The sequence below is a fragment of the Microcaecilia unicolor genome, chromosome 4 (assembly GCF_901765095.1).
Source record: "Microcaecilia unicolor chromosome 4, aMicUni1.1, whole genome shotgun sequence".
Lineage (NCBI taxonomy): Eukaryota > Metazoa > Chordata > Amphibia > Gymnophiona > Siphonopidae > Microcaecilia > Microcaecilia unicolor.
The window spans coordinates 176,654,407-176,667,263 of NC_044034.1; positions in this window are offsets into that span (position 1 = coordinate 176,654,407).

The following is a 12,857-nucleotide window of genomic DNA, read 5'->3' on the forward strand; positions in this document are numbered from 1 at the left end:
TTTGGAAGAAGATGAAAGCTTTGGATAATCAAGGTAGGAGATTTAGGGGCTCATTTTCAAAAGAGAAAAACGTCTTAAAAATGATAAAGTGGCATTTAGATGTTTTTCTCAAAAAAACGTCCAAAATGATTTGTGAAACTCGGACTCGAGATGTTTTTCCCTGCAGTGTATCCAAATCACAAGGAGGCATGTTGGTGGAGGGATTTGGTATTCCCAAAACTAGGAACAAAACAAAAACATCCAAGGCTAAAAGACATTTTGGTCTAGACCTGTTTCAATCATAACTAAATCACAAAAAGGTGCCCTAAATGACCAGATGTCCACTGGAAGGATTACGATATGACCCGTCCCTTAATCCCCCAGTGGTCACCGACCCCCTCCCAACTCCCCCATCCCCAAAGACATGAATGACAGCTTCAGATGTTATGGCCAGTCCTATTACAGCAGCAAGCAGGTCCCTGTAGCCTAGTGGTTGGTGCAGTGAACTGTAGAGAAGGGAAGTCAGGCCCATATCCCACTCTAACTGGTACACTTGAGATGGAAAGTGTGAGTCCTCCAAACTAAAAGACAATTTGTTGGAAATGCAAGAACAGAATGAAGAATGAATGAGAGGGTTTCTCTTTCCTTAGTGTCCCTCCAGACCAGCCCACATTGCGACTGATGGGAAGTAACAAAGCAGTAAATTAATGGGTGGGACCCCAGCAAACCTGCTTTGAGAACCTGCGCCCCAGAAACTGTAATCTGGCGACTCTGCACATCCAAACGGTAATGCTTTGAAAAGGAATGCAAAGAGGACCAACTCGCCACCCGCAGATCTCTAAAGGCAGAACCAGACAACATTCAGCCTGTCCCCTAGTAGAGTGAGCCTTCACTCTATCAGGCACCGGCTTGCCCGCCAGGAGGTAAGCTGAAGCTATCATCCCTTTAAGCCACCTCGGCAGAGTAGGTTTAGAAGCCTCTAACCCCTCAGAGCTCCCCCAATCAACACAAACAGGCGATCCATCTGATGAAATTCATCAGTAACCTTCAAGTAATTCTTGAGTACCCTCTTGAAATCAAGACACTTCAGACGATGCTGTTCCTCCAACCTGGAAGAGCCCATCCGGTCCAGATGATTTACCACTCTTTAGCTTGTCAATTTGGTCCAGGTGATTTATCACTCTTTAGCTTGTCAATTTGGCTCAGTACATTTTCCAAGTTCACCAAGATTTCTTTCAGTTCCTCTACATCGTCATCCCTGAAAACCATTTCCAGTATAGGTAGATCTCTCATATCTTCTGTAAAGACCAAAGCAAAGAATTCTCCACTACGGCCTTGTCCTCCCTGAATGCTCCTTCCTGATCTAACTCTCACATGGCTTGACAGTGCTTATGTTGCTTCTTATTTTCTTCATTTGGATGTTTTCCCATTTTTTGAAGGATGTTCTTTTGGCTCTAATTGCCTCTTTTACCTCACCTTTTAGCCACTCTGGGGTAGATGCACTAATGTCCACAGAAGAGCCCTTCCCTTACCGATTCCATAGCGAATCGGTAGGGAACGGCCATGCATTAAGGAAATGGAATGCAAATAAGCTGCTTGTTGTAGCTCACTTGCATTCTCTATTCCCTCGGAAGCCAGTCGGCTGGTCGAGCATGCGCAGAGCAGCCAAGTGTTATGCTGGCTGCTCTGCACATGCCAAGGATGCCCTTTATGGACGTCCTTCACTAAAAAACAAACAAACAAAAAAAGGATGTCTCTGACGAGCAAAAAAAAAAGGACGTCGTACTTCTTAATTTTTACTCTTGCTCTTCTGTTTTAAATCTTCCTTTGAAACATTTTTCCCTTCCTCATTGGCAGCTGAAGAGAGGGCTAATGGACGATTGTGAGGCCCCCCCACTGCCTCTCAGCCAATCACAGCACGTTTAGCTGACACCAGTAACAGCTAAACGCGCTGTGATTGGCTGAGAGAGACCTGGAGGAGGGGCATAATCGAGCACCTGTGAAGAAAAGCCCGTCCTGCTCATCAGGAACGTCCTAAAGTGCCTAACATGGTTGTCCTTCACTAAACCAAAAAAGGACATCCCTGACGAGCAGGACGGGCTTTTCTTCAAGGGTGCTCGATTATGCCCCTCCTCCAGGTCTCTCTCAGCCAATCACAGCGCATTTAGCTGTCACTGGTGTCAGCTAAACGCGCTGTGATTGGCTGAGAGGCCGTGGGGGGCCTCACAATCATCCATTAGCCCTCTCTTCAGCTGCCAATGAGGAAGGGAAAAATGTCTCAAAGGAAGATTTAAAACAAAAGAGCGAGAGTAAAAATTAAGAAGTACGACGTCCTTTTTGTTTTGTTGTTGTTTTGAGTGAAGGACAACCAAAAAGAACGTCTTTTGGAGTGGTTTATTATTATTATTATTATACGTGAAGGACATCCAAAAAGAACGTCTTTGGAGTGGGGTTTTTTTGTTTACAGGTGAAGGATGTCCAAAAAGGACATCCCTAACAACATTTGTTTTCTTCCGAGTCTTTCTTTTGCCCCAACGACAGATGTCGACCTCCCATTAGGTTTTCCATGGTAAGGGGATCAGAAAATGGTAGTGCATCTCATTATAATAGCCTTTGGATCATCTGCATTCTGTTTTCGTTAGCTGCTACCATGATCGGAAAATGGCTCAGAGAAGCCTTTTGTGCATGCCACGGTTTACTACTTGCTCGTTAATGGCTCGTTAAGTTTAGTGCATCTGGCCCTCTGTCATTTGCTTTTTTTTCCACCTTAGTTAATATGCCTCCTTTTCCAATCTACATCTTAGACTGTTGTGAGTGTTGTTTTAATTAATGCCAATTAGTCAATAATTGCTTGTTAAGTGGCAGTTATCAGCCCTGATTGGCTTAAGATAATTAAGTTGTGCACGCTAATGAGTGTACAACCTAATCTGCATGCGCAGTCACCCTATATAGAATCTGGGGGGATATGATCGTGGGGCCTGCATTCTATCTGCCTGTTGATGCCAGCTCTGCTCCAGAGCTGGAAGTGATGTCAAAGGGGTAGGATCAGTAGCCATGAGATGTGGGTAGGTAGAGTGCAGACCCCGCAATCACCCTTGTTTGTCACCGCCACTGCTAGTCTGGAGGAGGAGAAACAGCAGTGGCGGCAGCCTGGTGGGGGTGAAGGGTGGAGAAAAGCATGGAACAGAAGGCTTGGTACGCCACTGATTCAAATAGACAATTTAGTCTCCCTCTTAAAATTTTGTTCCCTATATCAAGAAGTTACAAATAATTAAGCATACTTCCAATATCTTTGGATACACTGTACTTTGGCTGACAGCTTTCATTATTTCTTCTCAAACTATTGCTGATCCTAGATGGGTCTCAAAATCTGGACTAAGCCCTGAGGTGTCTTCATTCTGTAATTCTGTGTTGAATTGTTCTCCCTATTCCTTGGTTTTATCTTCAGCCAACCGTGTATTATCAGTCCAAACTAGCCCTCAAAGGACAGATTTGTACATTTTCCATTTCCCAAGCACTTACGTAAATCATGGCAGAAAAAGTCAATATATCAAAACTATGCAAAAGAGAAAACAAGGGGCACAACTCTCAAACATTACTAGTTGGCAGGAAACATGTTTTGCTGATGCTTGAATCCGATTAGTTTATATACCTGCTGGGGAAAAATGGTTTATTGGAAACTGGATCAACCTCAGAGCCCAGTTTAAACTTCTGAGTAATAATCACAGAAAGAACAAAAAAAAAAAAGATAAAAACAAAAAATCAGAGTCATGGATAATTAATCTATTTATATGCATCTATCCACGCTGCAAAGAAATTCCTGGATTAGCTTTTTCCTCTTGCTTTCTGAGAAATGTTTTTAAAACATCAATTTCATCTTTATGGGTACAGTTTTCAAAGGCATTTATACAGGTAAGAGGAGTTTACCCACAGGGAAAAGATTTTTTGGAAATATCTTTACCTCTTGCAGAGAAAAGAGGCAAAGATAGGGCAGGGCCCTAGAAACCACACATGGGAATTTTATGTCCCAAGTTGTTTATCCAACAGCAATGGCCCGCTGCAGGATTTTGTAAGAGAAACTCAGATTTCCCTTTGAAACTTGGCTAACTGCAGAGTTTGCAGATCACCATCCTCATCTTTAGCCAGTCATCGTTCATGCATCTAGCTCGAATAAGGGCTGACTGGGCAAGTGAACTAACTACATACTGCCATTCAAATCAGAATTAAATTTGTAAGTCATTCTGTTTCTCAGTCTCCAGCATTCAAAGGCTTCCATGGAAAGGAGGCCACCAGCCAGGGTAGTGGTGGAATCGCAGCCATTCTAGAGCAAGATGCAAGAGTGCTCAGATACCAGGCTCCAGCGAGAGCAACAGGGTTTTCAACTTGCTTTATATTTTCAAGATCAGATGATCCAGTGTTGGGTTTACAGCATGACTTACAAGGCTTCATACTGCAGGAGTTCTCTTTTTATTCTCCAGGGCTGGATTTAGTCTATTGGATAATATTAAACTGCATTACATCCCTTGTTAGAGGACAAAAAGAGGTTTATAATCTATCATGATAAGAAAGTGGAATGAAGAAAAAAGTTACAATTTAAAAGTAGTACTACTAGGTAAAGTCAAAATTAATAACAGAGTGTGAATAGTCTGTGCCCTTCTAATTAACGTCTTCTGCTTCCCCAAAGGCTTGGGAAAACTTGTGAGTTGTTAAAGCACTTCTAGGCACAGGAGTAGGGAACCTCCTCCCTCTAAAAACTCAGTATAGTGGGGTAAAGAATTACCTTCCTCCAAACATGGGCCATACTAAAAGGTGCATCAGCTATTCCATGTGATGGCATTTTCTCACAAGCGTTGCTCAACCTGAATGGCAATGTTCTATCCAATCCTCTCCTTTAAAAAGGCACATGGGTGGGCCAATGGCAATTCTAGATTGCAGCACTCAAAATGTCACTGGTCTGCAAGCTCCTGTGATCTTTAGGGGGTAGGTCAAACAGGGTGCTGCTGTGCAGGCTGAGTGGTGCTTATGATGTTATTAGTGAGTTTGTGGACAGCTGAGAAATTACACTGTAGAACTGACACAATGTAGGATTACTTACAATGTGGTGAAGGTTTGGATCCCCCTTTTTTCTTTGGTAAATTACATATTACACTGTACACCACATGTAACAAAGAATCACTTACAATGCAGTCAGCATTATATGGGGTCTACAGTGTATGCCATATATAAATACAGATTTAGGAAGTGAACAATATCTTTTATTGGCAATTTCATACAATAGTTCACTCCATGTATTACTATGGCTAGAAGACAAAGACTGAAATCTGAATTCAAACTTTAGCAAAACACACATTGAGAACAGGATGTTGATTTGCAGTGTGATATGTTTAACAGATCTGGTTTCCCACCGATTGCACTGAAGCATTTTGTTCTGATTTGTGATCGACCCCTGATGCAGGCGTTTTGATGCCGAAACACAGCTTGTGTCGGGTCTAATAATAAAGGAACCCATATCCCACTCTTGAAAGCCCTTTGTGCTGTTTTTTCTTTGATTTGTGCTATGACTCTTTCTGTTGTTAGACTGTCAATGAAATACTTTGATGTTTCACTTATATATACTGACATCTACCACATTTGCTTATTTCCGATCTGACGAAGAAAAGCAACCTTCCAAAGCTAATCAAGAAATGTATTAAGTTATGTCCAATAAAAAAGATATCATCTTATTTTCTTTTCTATGTTTTATTTTGTTTGATTTCTATTGATTACCTTTAAAAGTGGACTAACACGGCTACCACACCTCTCTGTTGTGTTGCTGAAAGAGTTCACTTAACCATATATATGACTACATACACATGTAAAAAACTAAAATACTGCCATTCACGTGCATTCTTAGCCCTTAATAAAAGGCACTTCCTTATAAAATTACCCTCTAAATGCGGTAACCAGGCAGCAAAAAATTAAATTTGAGTGATGGATGAGACTCCTCCACCCATAGGCTGTGAACACTGCCTCCTAAGCATCCCCAGCCCCAACTTAACAGGAAGTGAAAATCAGACAGGTGAATCAATATTAGATCTTCTAGCAAACACTACACAGCACTCATTACTCAGCCACCAGGCCAAGCCTGACCTTAAATTAGATTCTGAAAGGATCGGAAACATTAACCAGGTCATTGGACACAGATGAAATCTGAGATATTAAAATAAACAATTCATTGGCATAGTTCATCTTGGCCTCACATATAACACCTACCCAAGTTTTCTCTCTAAATGGCTGTAGATTTTCTGGTCTAAAAATAGAGACATACCATCCAATAGTTTGTACACATTTCTCCATAGTATAATAGCTTCACATTGCTCAATCTTAGAAAGTGATGACCAGCACAAGACAAGCAGAATGGAATTCCAGCCATCGCTGGAATTCACATCCAAGAGTGTTCTAAGAAAGAGCTCAACAGCTCCCTGCTCATCCTCCTGGGTACGATGTTTAACAGGAAATTAGCTTGAAGGGTTCACGAGGCAGGTCATAGAACTCACGACTCAGCCAGCTGCTCTAATGACCCCAACAACGTGCTTTCCGAAATCTGATCCATTTGTTAGTTGTTAAAAGCCATTTCTCTCCAAGGAGAAGCCATTCCTGAAGGCTGGGTCCACTATGAGCAGTTTAAGCTCAGCTTTTCCCCTGATCATTCTTCAGGGCTTCACACTAGTGATGACCTGGTGTCTGAACTACGTGAAAAATGCTATTTTGTACTAGTTATGCTAACATTGATGAAATTTGTATGCATATTTCTGGCTCCATGTATTTGTCCCTTGTGCACTTCATAAATCAATCTTAATATCTATAAATTATTGCAGCCTGAGGTTGTGTTTCTTTTAAGATGTACTTAGTGGGATATGCAAACAGGGATGGATTTAAAAGCACATTTGTCAGGCTGCCTTATCTTCAAAATAGATTAGCAAGATCTGAGGTGCTTACTCTCAGACAGAGAAGACAACTCTCACACAATTCATGACACAAATCACACAACATTTGCATGAAAACATGATGCAAATGTCCGTGCCTAAATTTACACAGGGAGCCCCCAACTGCATGCAAATCTCTCTCATGAACAATCATTGTGGATATCCTGAAAACTTGACTGGCTGGGGTGCCCCCAGGACCAGGTTTGGGAACCACTACTAATACTAATACATGCAGGAGTAGTATGTTAGAAATTCTCTGGAACAAACTATGAGCCTAAAAGGACTCAGCTAAAGTTGAATGGTGGTTAAAAGGGAAGAATTTTACTTCAGGATTTCTGGTCCAAAAAGGGAAAAAAGCCACAGGAACTGTGAAACCCTGATGATAAAAAATTTAGGTGTAACTAAAGTGGTCCTTGGAAAATACTTAAAAGCTCTCATTATAGTTAAGTTTCACACCATGCTCAATCTTTGCTTACAACTGCATGGTTTTTGCCATACAGGGTGGGAAGGGTAAAATATAGCAAGTAGTCCACCCTAAACTAACTAGCTTAGCAAATAATATTAACATTAAAGGTTCTCACTTCTTTTTATGACATTCACCAATGCTTATGGCTCATTTTCTGCAACAGAACATATAGTTACATCAGACTGTCAACGGGCAATATGTTTGCATTTTAATAGCAAAATATTTTATTAAATTTTCAAGCATGAAGTTTCTAGGTTTCAAAGTTATTCTTTATTTATTTATCATTTAAAAAATACAATATCAAGCATACACTTGTTTAAAGTAACACAAATATTAATCAAGATACAGTGAAAAACATCACAATAATAAGTAGAAATGTTATTCTCCTTAGACCACTAAACTGTGGGGTGGGGGAGAAAAAGGTGAATAAGAATGAAGGGGGGTTGTGACTAAGTTAAGCCTTTTATATTATATAATTATATTCATATTATAATTTTCAAAGCAAGCAGAAAATAAGCTTTATTTAAAGAAGGAATAGCTTCAGAAGATAGGTTCAAAATTTCCACAGCATACGTTCCAAACAAATCCACAGGGTTCACCCCAAGTGGTTTTGGAAAATTCAGAAAGCAAAGATTTAATCTTCTATTACAATTTTCAAATTGTTCAAGCTTATTATGAATCAGCACATTATCTTTAACCAAAGAGGCTGATTCAGATTTCAAAGCCACAATTTCTTCCCGGACTTCAGAAAGCTGACTTAAATTCTCTTGCTTTATATTAGAAACAGTTTTAGTTAATAAGTCCATTCTACTCACAAGTGATGAAACTTCTGATGAAGATTTGGCCACCATACCTTCCAGCTTACAAAGTACCTCCCAGATCTCACCAAGAGTCACCATCTCTGGAGCTTTACCAGCTCTCAAGCTGCCCTTATCAACAACACGCCTAGATTCCACAATGGGCCCCTCACAAAACTCTTCTTCTGCTGCCACTTCGGACACAGAGAGAGCATGTACACGAATGGAAAGCGAACACTCTGCTGGACAGGTTCCAGCTGTGGCTGCTCCTCCAAGCATGTGGTCAGCAGGAGAACCCATACCGGCATTCTGGGGATTCTGAGTGGTGAAACATTCAATGCTCTGCTGTGCCGGAGAAGAGGTTCTGTCTGGTGGAGGAAGCACCCGAACCTCTCCTTTGCACTTTGAATGCGGCATCAGAACCAAGAAACAGAACAAAAACAGCACCACACAGAGCAACGCTTACACACTCTGCTCACACCGCCATCTTGCTCTGCCCTCCGCTAGGTTTTAAAGTTATTAATTCTTTTATTTCAATTCTTTTTATTGTAAACCGATTAATAATTACAGATTTACACTAACCCCTGGATTCTATATAAGACGCTCAAAATTACATGTGCAGATTTGGGTGTGTGCCCAATTTATGTGCACAGTTTGAGTAGCGAGCCAATTAGCACCAATAATTGGGCATTATCAATTATTGGCAACAATTTGGATTCATATGGGCACTATGAAAATCCACATGCAAATCTTGTAGCACACAACTCAAAATGGGGCGCGGCCATGGGTGGGTCAGGGGGTTCATCAAAGATGCACTCAGTATTATAGAATTCAGGGGATCTGTACCTAATTTACATGCGAGGATTTACACCAGTTTCAGTTGATGTAAGTCCTTATGCCTAAAGCTGGGTGCAGATCCTGGCAGCATGTGCCATTCTATAAACAGCGCCCAAATCAACACTTAATTTTTTTGGCGCCCATTTACAGAATCTAGTCCTAAAAATAAACAGCATGTCAAAAAAGAATATAAACTGATCTAAACAAGTCATTCCATCACATATTTCACCATGTTTCTGTTTTAATAAAGCAGTAGTGTACTGCTATTAGATCTTACAACTGAGAAAAATAAAATGAACAGATGACAGAGCTCTCCAACATATGCTCAACATAAGGTCAGCCTTCTGTTACACTCAGACTAGGCAAGACACATGCCCAGTTAAGCTCTAGAATATTTAATGTATGGATTTAGTGGAAATATGAACTCAATTAAAGCATGTCCATCCCTCTTTTCAGGATTAACCATACCCTACCCTACCCTACCTCATATGCTGCAGCTTTATTTTTTACTTATAACACCATCCTCTTTTACTGTCCTTCTGAATAGATTATAGGCCAGTACATAAAATCATGGCTGTCATGAGATTCAAGCCTACCTCCAGATCAGAACTTTATTTCCAATTTCCTTGGGTCAGTTTGGACCCGACTCTCCCATTTCTAAGCAAGTGCTTAATGTTTTACTTACCTGGGATCTTTAACTACTGTATCTAGTTGGTAGCACTTGACCCTCCACCTTGAATCCTCACTCTGACCCCCTTGACATTTGACCACAAACCTTATAATGCTGACCTTATAACCTTCAAAGCCATGACCGTTTGAGACTTGACCCCTCAACCAAGATTCCTCACCTTGACCTCCAAGCTTGATGCTCCCAATCTTGAAGCCCCTGATTTTAATCCCCCATGACCATTGCTCCCTGCCCCTGTGCCTTGAACCTCTTAATTTCTCTGACCATCACATCCTCTGAACTTGACTCCTTGATCATGACTTCCTGAATTTTACCCCTGATGAGCTTTCTCCTCCCAAAGTTCCCATCCCAAAGGGTTTCCTGGTGGTCTAGTGTACAGTGGACAGGAGACTTTAACTCCCTCTAATATGGAGCTAGAGGATGCAGCTGCCATTTTGAACACATGGGCAGCAGCAACTGAGATTGTTCCCCCTTCCCCTACTCTAGACCCCCAGACATCCCACAGTAGCTTAAACTAAAGCATGTTACAATGAAATAAAGGATGTTTTTGTTTAAACTTGCCTTGACCATAAACCCCTGACCCTATAACCTTTGACTCCTAAACTGTGACCTTTGAAACCCTGATCTTTGATCCCTAGTCCCTGGCCTTTCATCTTTTGACCCCCACCCTCTGACCCCTGGTCTCTGAAGCATAACCTTGGAACCATTTTGCCTTTGGCCCCTGACATCTGACCTTTGACTTCATAGCCTTTGACCTAGGACACCTAGCCCTTGACCCAAAAACCTTTGACCATTAATCCTTGATGTTTGACCCCTTGAACTTTCAGTCTTTAACCTATGGGCCTTAAACTTTAACCATTAGCCTTTGGCATGCTGACTTATGACCCTTGCCCTGGCATCTAATTCCCCCAACCTGTCAACCTATATCTTTGACCTTAAACCTTCAAACTTTGAACCATGACACTCAATTGATGAGGTTTTTTTTTTTGTTTTTACCTCTAACATCCGATATATAGCATTTGCCCCAGTTCTTGATCCCTCTTACACCTGACCTTTGACCCAGTAACCCCTGATGTCTGAATATCTAATAATTTTAATCTCTATTCCTAGAACCCCTAACCTTGATCACTAACCTTGGCCCCCAGACTTCTGACCTCTGGCCTTTTCCACTTGACATCTGACCCCTGGTGTTTTGGCCATCCCTTTACCTTTGACTTCTATCACATGGCATTTGACCTACAGCACTATCTTTCACCTTGACCCCCAACTTTGTCCTTGAACCTTGACCTTCTGGCCATTGTCCTCAAATCTTTGACCTTGGCGCCCTTGACTGTGATTAGCTGAGGCACCAAAAAGATAACTTTAAAAACCCCCAAAGAACACACATACAGTGGGGGAAATAAGTATTTGATCCCTTGCTGATTTTGTAAGTTTGCCCACTGACAAAGACATGAGCAGCCCATAATTGAAGGGTAGGTTATTGGTAACAGTGAGAGATAGCACATCACAAATTAAATCCGGAAAATCACATTGTGGAAAGTATATGAATTTATTTGCATTCTGCAGAGGGAAATAAGTATTTGATCCCTCTGGCAAACAAGACCTAATACTTGGTGGCAAAACCCTTGTTGGCAAGCACAGCGGTCAGACGTCTTCTGTAGTTGATGATGAGGTTTGCACACATGTCAGGAGGAATTTTGGTCCACTCCTCTTTGCAGATCATCTCTAAATCATTAAGAGTTCTGGGCTGTCGCTTGGCAACTCGCAGCTTCAGCTCCCTCCATAAGTTTTCAATGGGATTAAGGTCTGGTGACTGGCTAGGCCTTGGCTGTATGTTTTGGGTCATTGTCGTGCTGGAAGACCCAGCCACGACCCATTTTTAAGGCCCTGGCGGAGGGAAGGAGGTTGTCACTCAGAATTGTACGGTACATGGCCCCATCCATTCTCCCATTGATGCGGTGAAGTAGTCCTGTGCCCTTAGCAGAGAAACACCCCCAAAACATAACATTTCCACCTCCATGCTTGACAGTGGGGACGGTGTTCTTTGGGTCATAGGCAGCATTTCTCTTCCTCCAAACACGGCGAGTTGAGTTCATGCCAAAGAGCTCAATTTTTGTCTCATCTGACCACAGCACCTTCTCCCAATCACTCTCGGCATCATCCAGGTGTTCACTGGCAAACTTCAGACGGGCCGTCACATGTGCCTTCCAGAGCAGGGGGACCTTGCGGGCACTGCAGGATTGCAATCCGTTATGTCGTAATGTGTTACCAATGGTTTTCGTGGTGACAGTGGTCCCAGCTGCCTTGAGATCATTGACAAGTTCCCCCCTTGTAGTTGTAGGCTGATTTCTAACCTTCCTCATGATCAAGGATACCCCACGAGGTGAGATTTTGCGTGGAGCCCCAGATCTTTGTCGATTGACAGTCATTTTGTACTTCTTCCATTTTCTTACTATGGCACCAACAGTTGTCTCCTTCTCGCCCAGCGTCTTACTGATGGTTTTGTAGCCCATTCCAGCCTTGTGCAGGTGTATGATCTTGTCCCTGACATCCTTAGACAGCTCCTTGCTCTTGGCCATTTTGTAGAGGTTAGAGTCTGACTGATTCACTGAGTCTGTGGACAGGTGTCTTTCATACAGGTGACCATTGCCGACAGCTGTCTGTCATGCAGGTAACGAGTTGATTTGGAGCATCTACCTGGTCTGTAGGGGCCAGATCTCTTACTGGTTGGTGGGGGATCAAATACTTATTTCCCTCTGCAGAATGCAAATAAATTCATATACTTTCCACAATGTGATTTTCCGGATTTAATTTGTGATGTGCTATCTCTCACTGTTACCAATAACCTACCCTTCAATTATGGGCTGCTCATGTCTTTGTCAGTGGGCAAACTTACAAAATCAGCAAGGGATCAAATACTTATTTCCCCCACTGTACAAGCTTTGCCACAGCATTTGCATTGCCCCCCTCCCCCACAATTAATGCTCTGACAAACCTCCCCCAACCCAATACCTGTTCCCACCCTCTAAAAACCCGGTGGGAGTGTTTTATTTTAAAATTATCCTTCCTGTCAATACCTGAGCCAATCACTGCTCAGGCACTGACAGGAAATGTGACATTTAGCA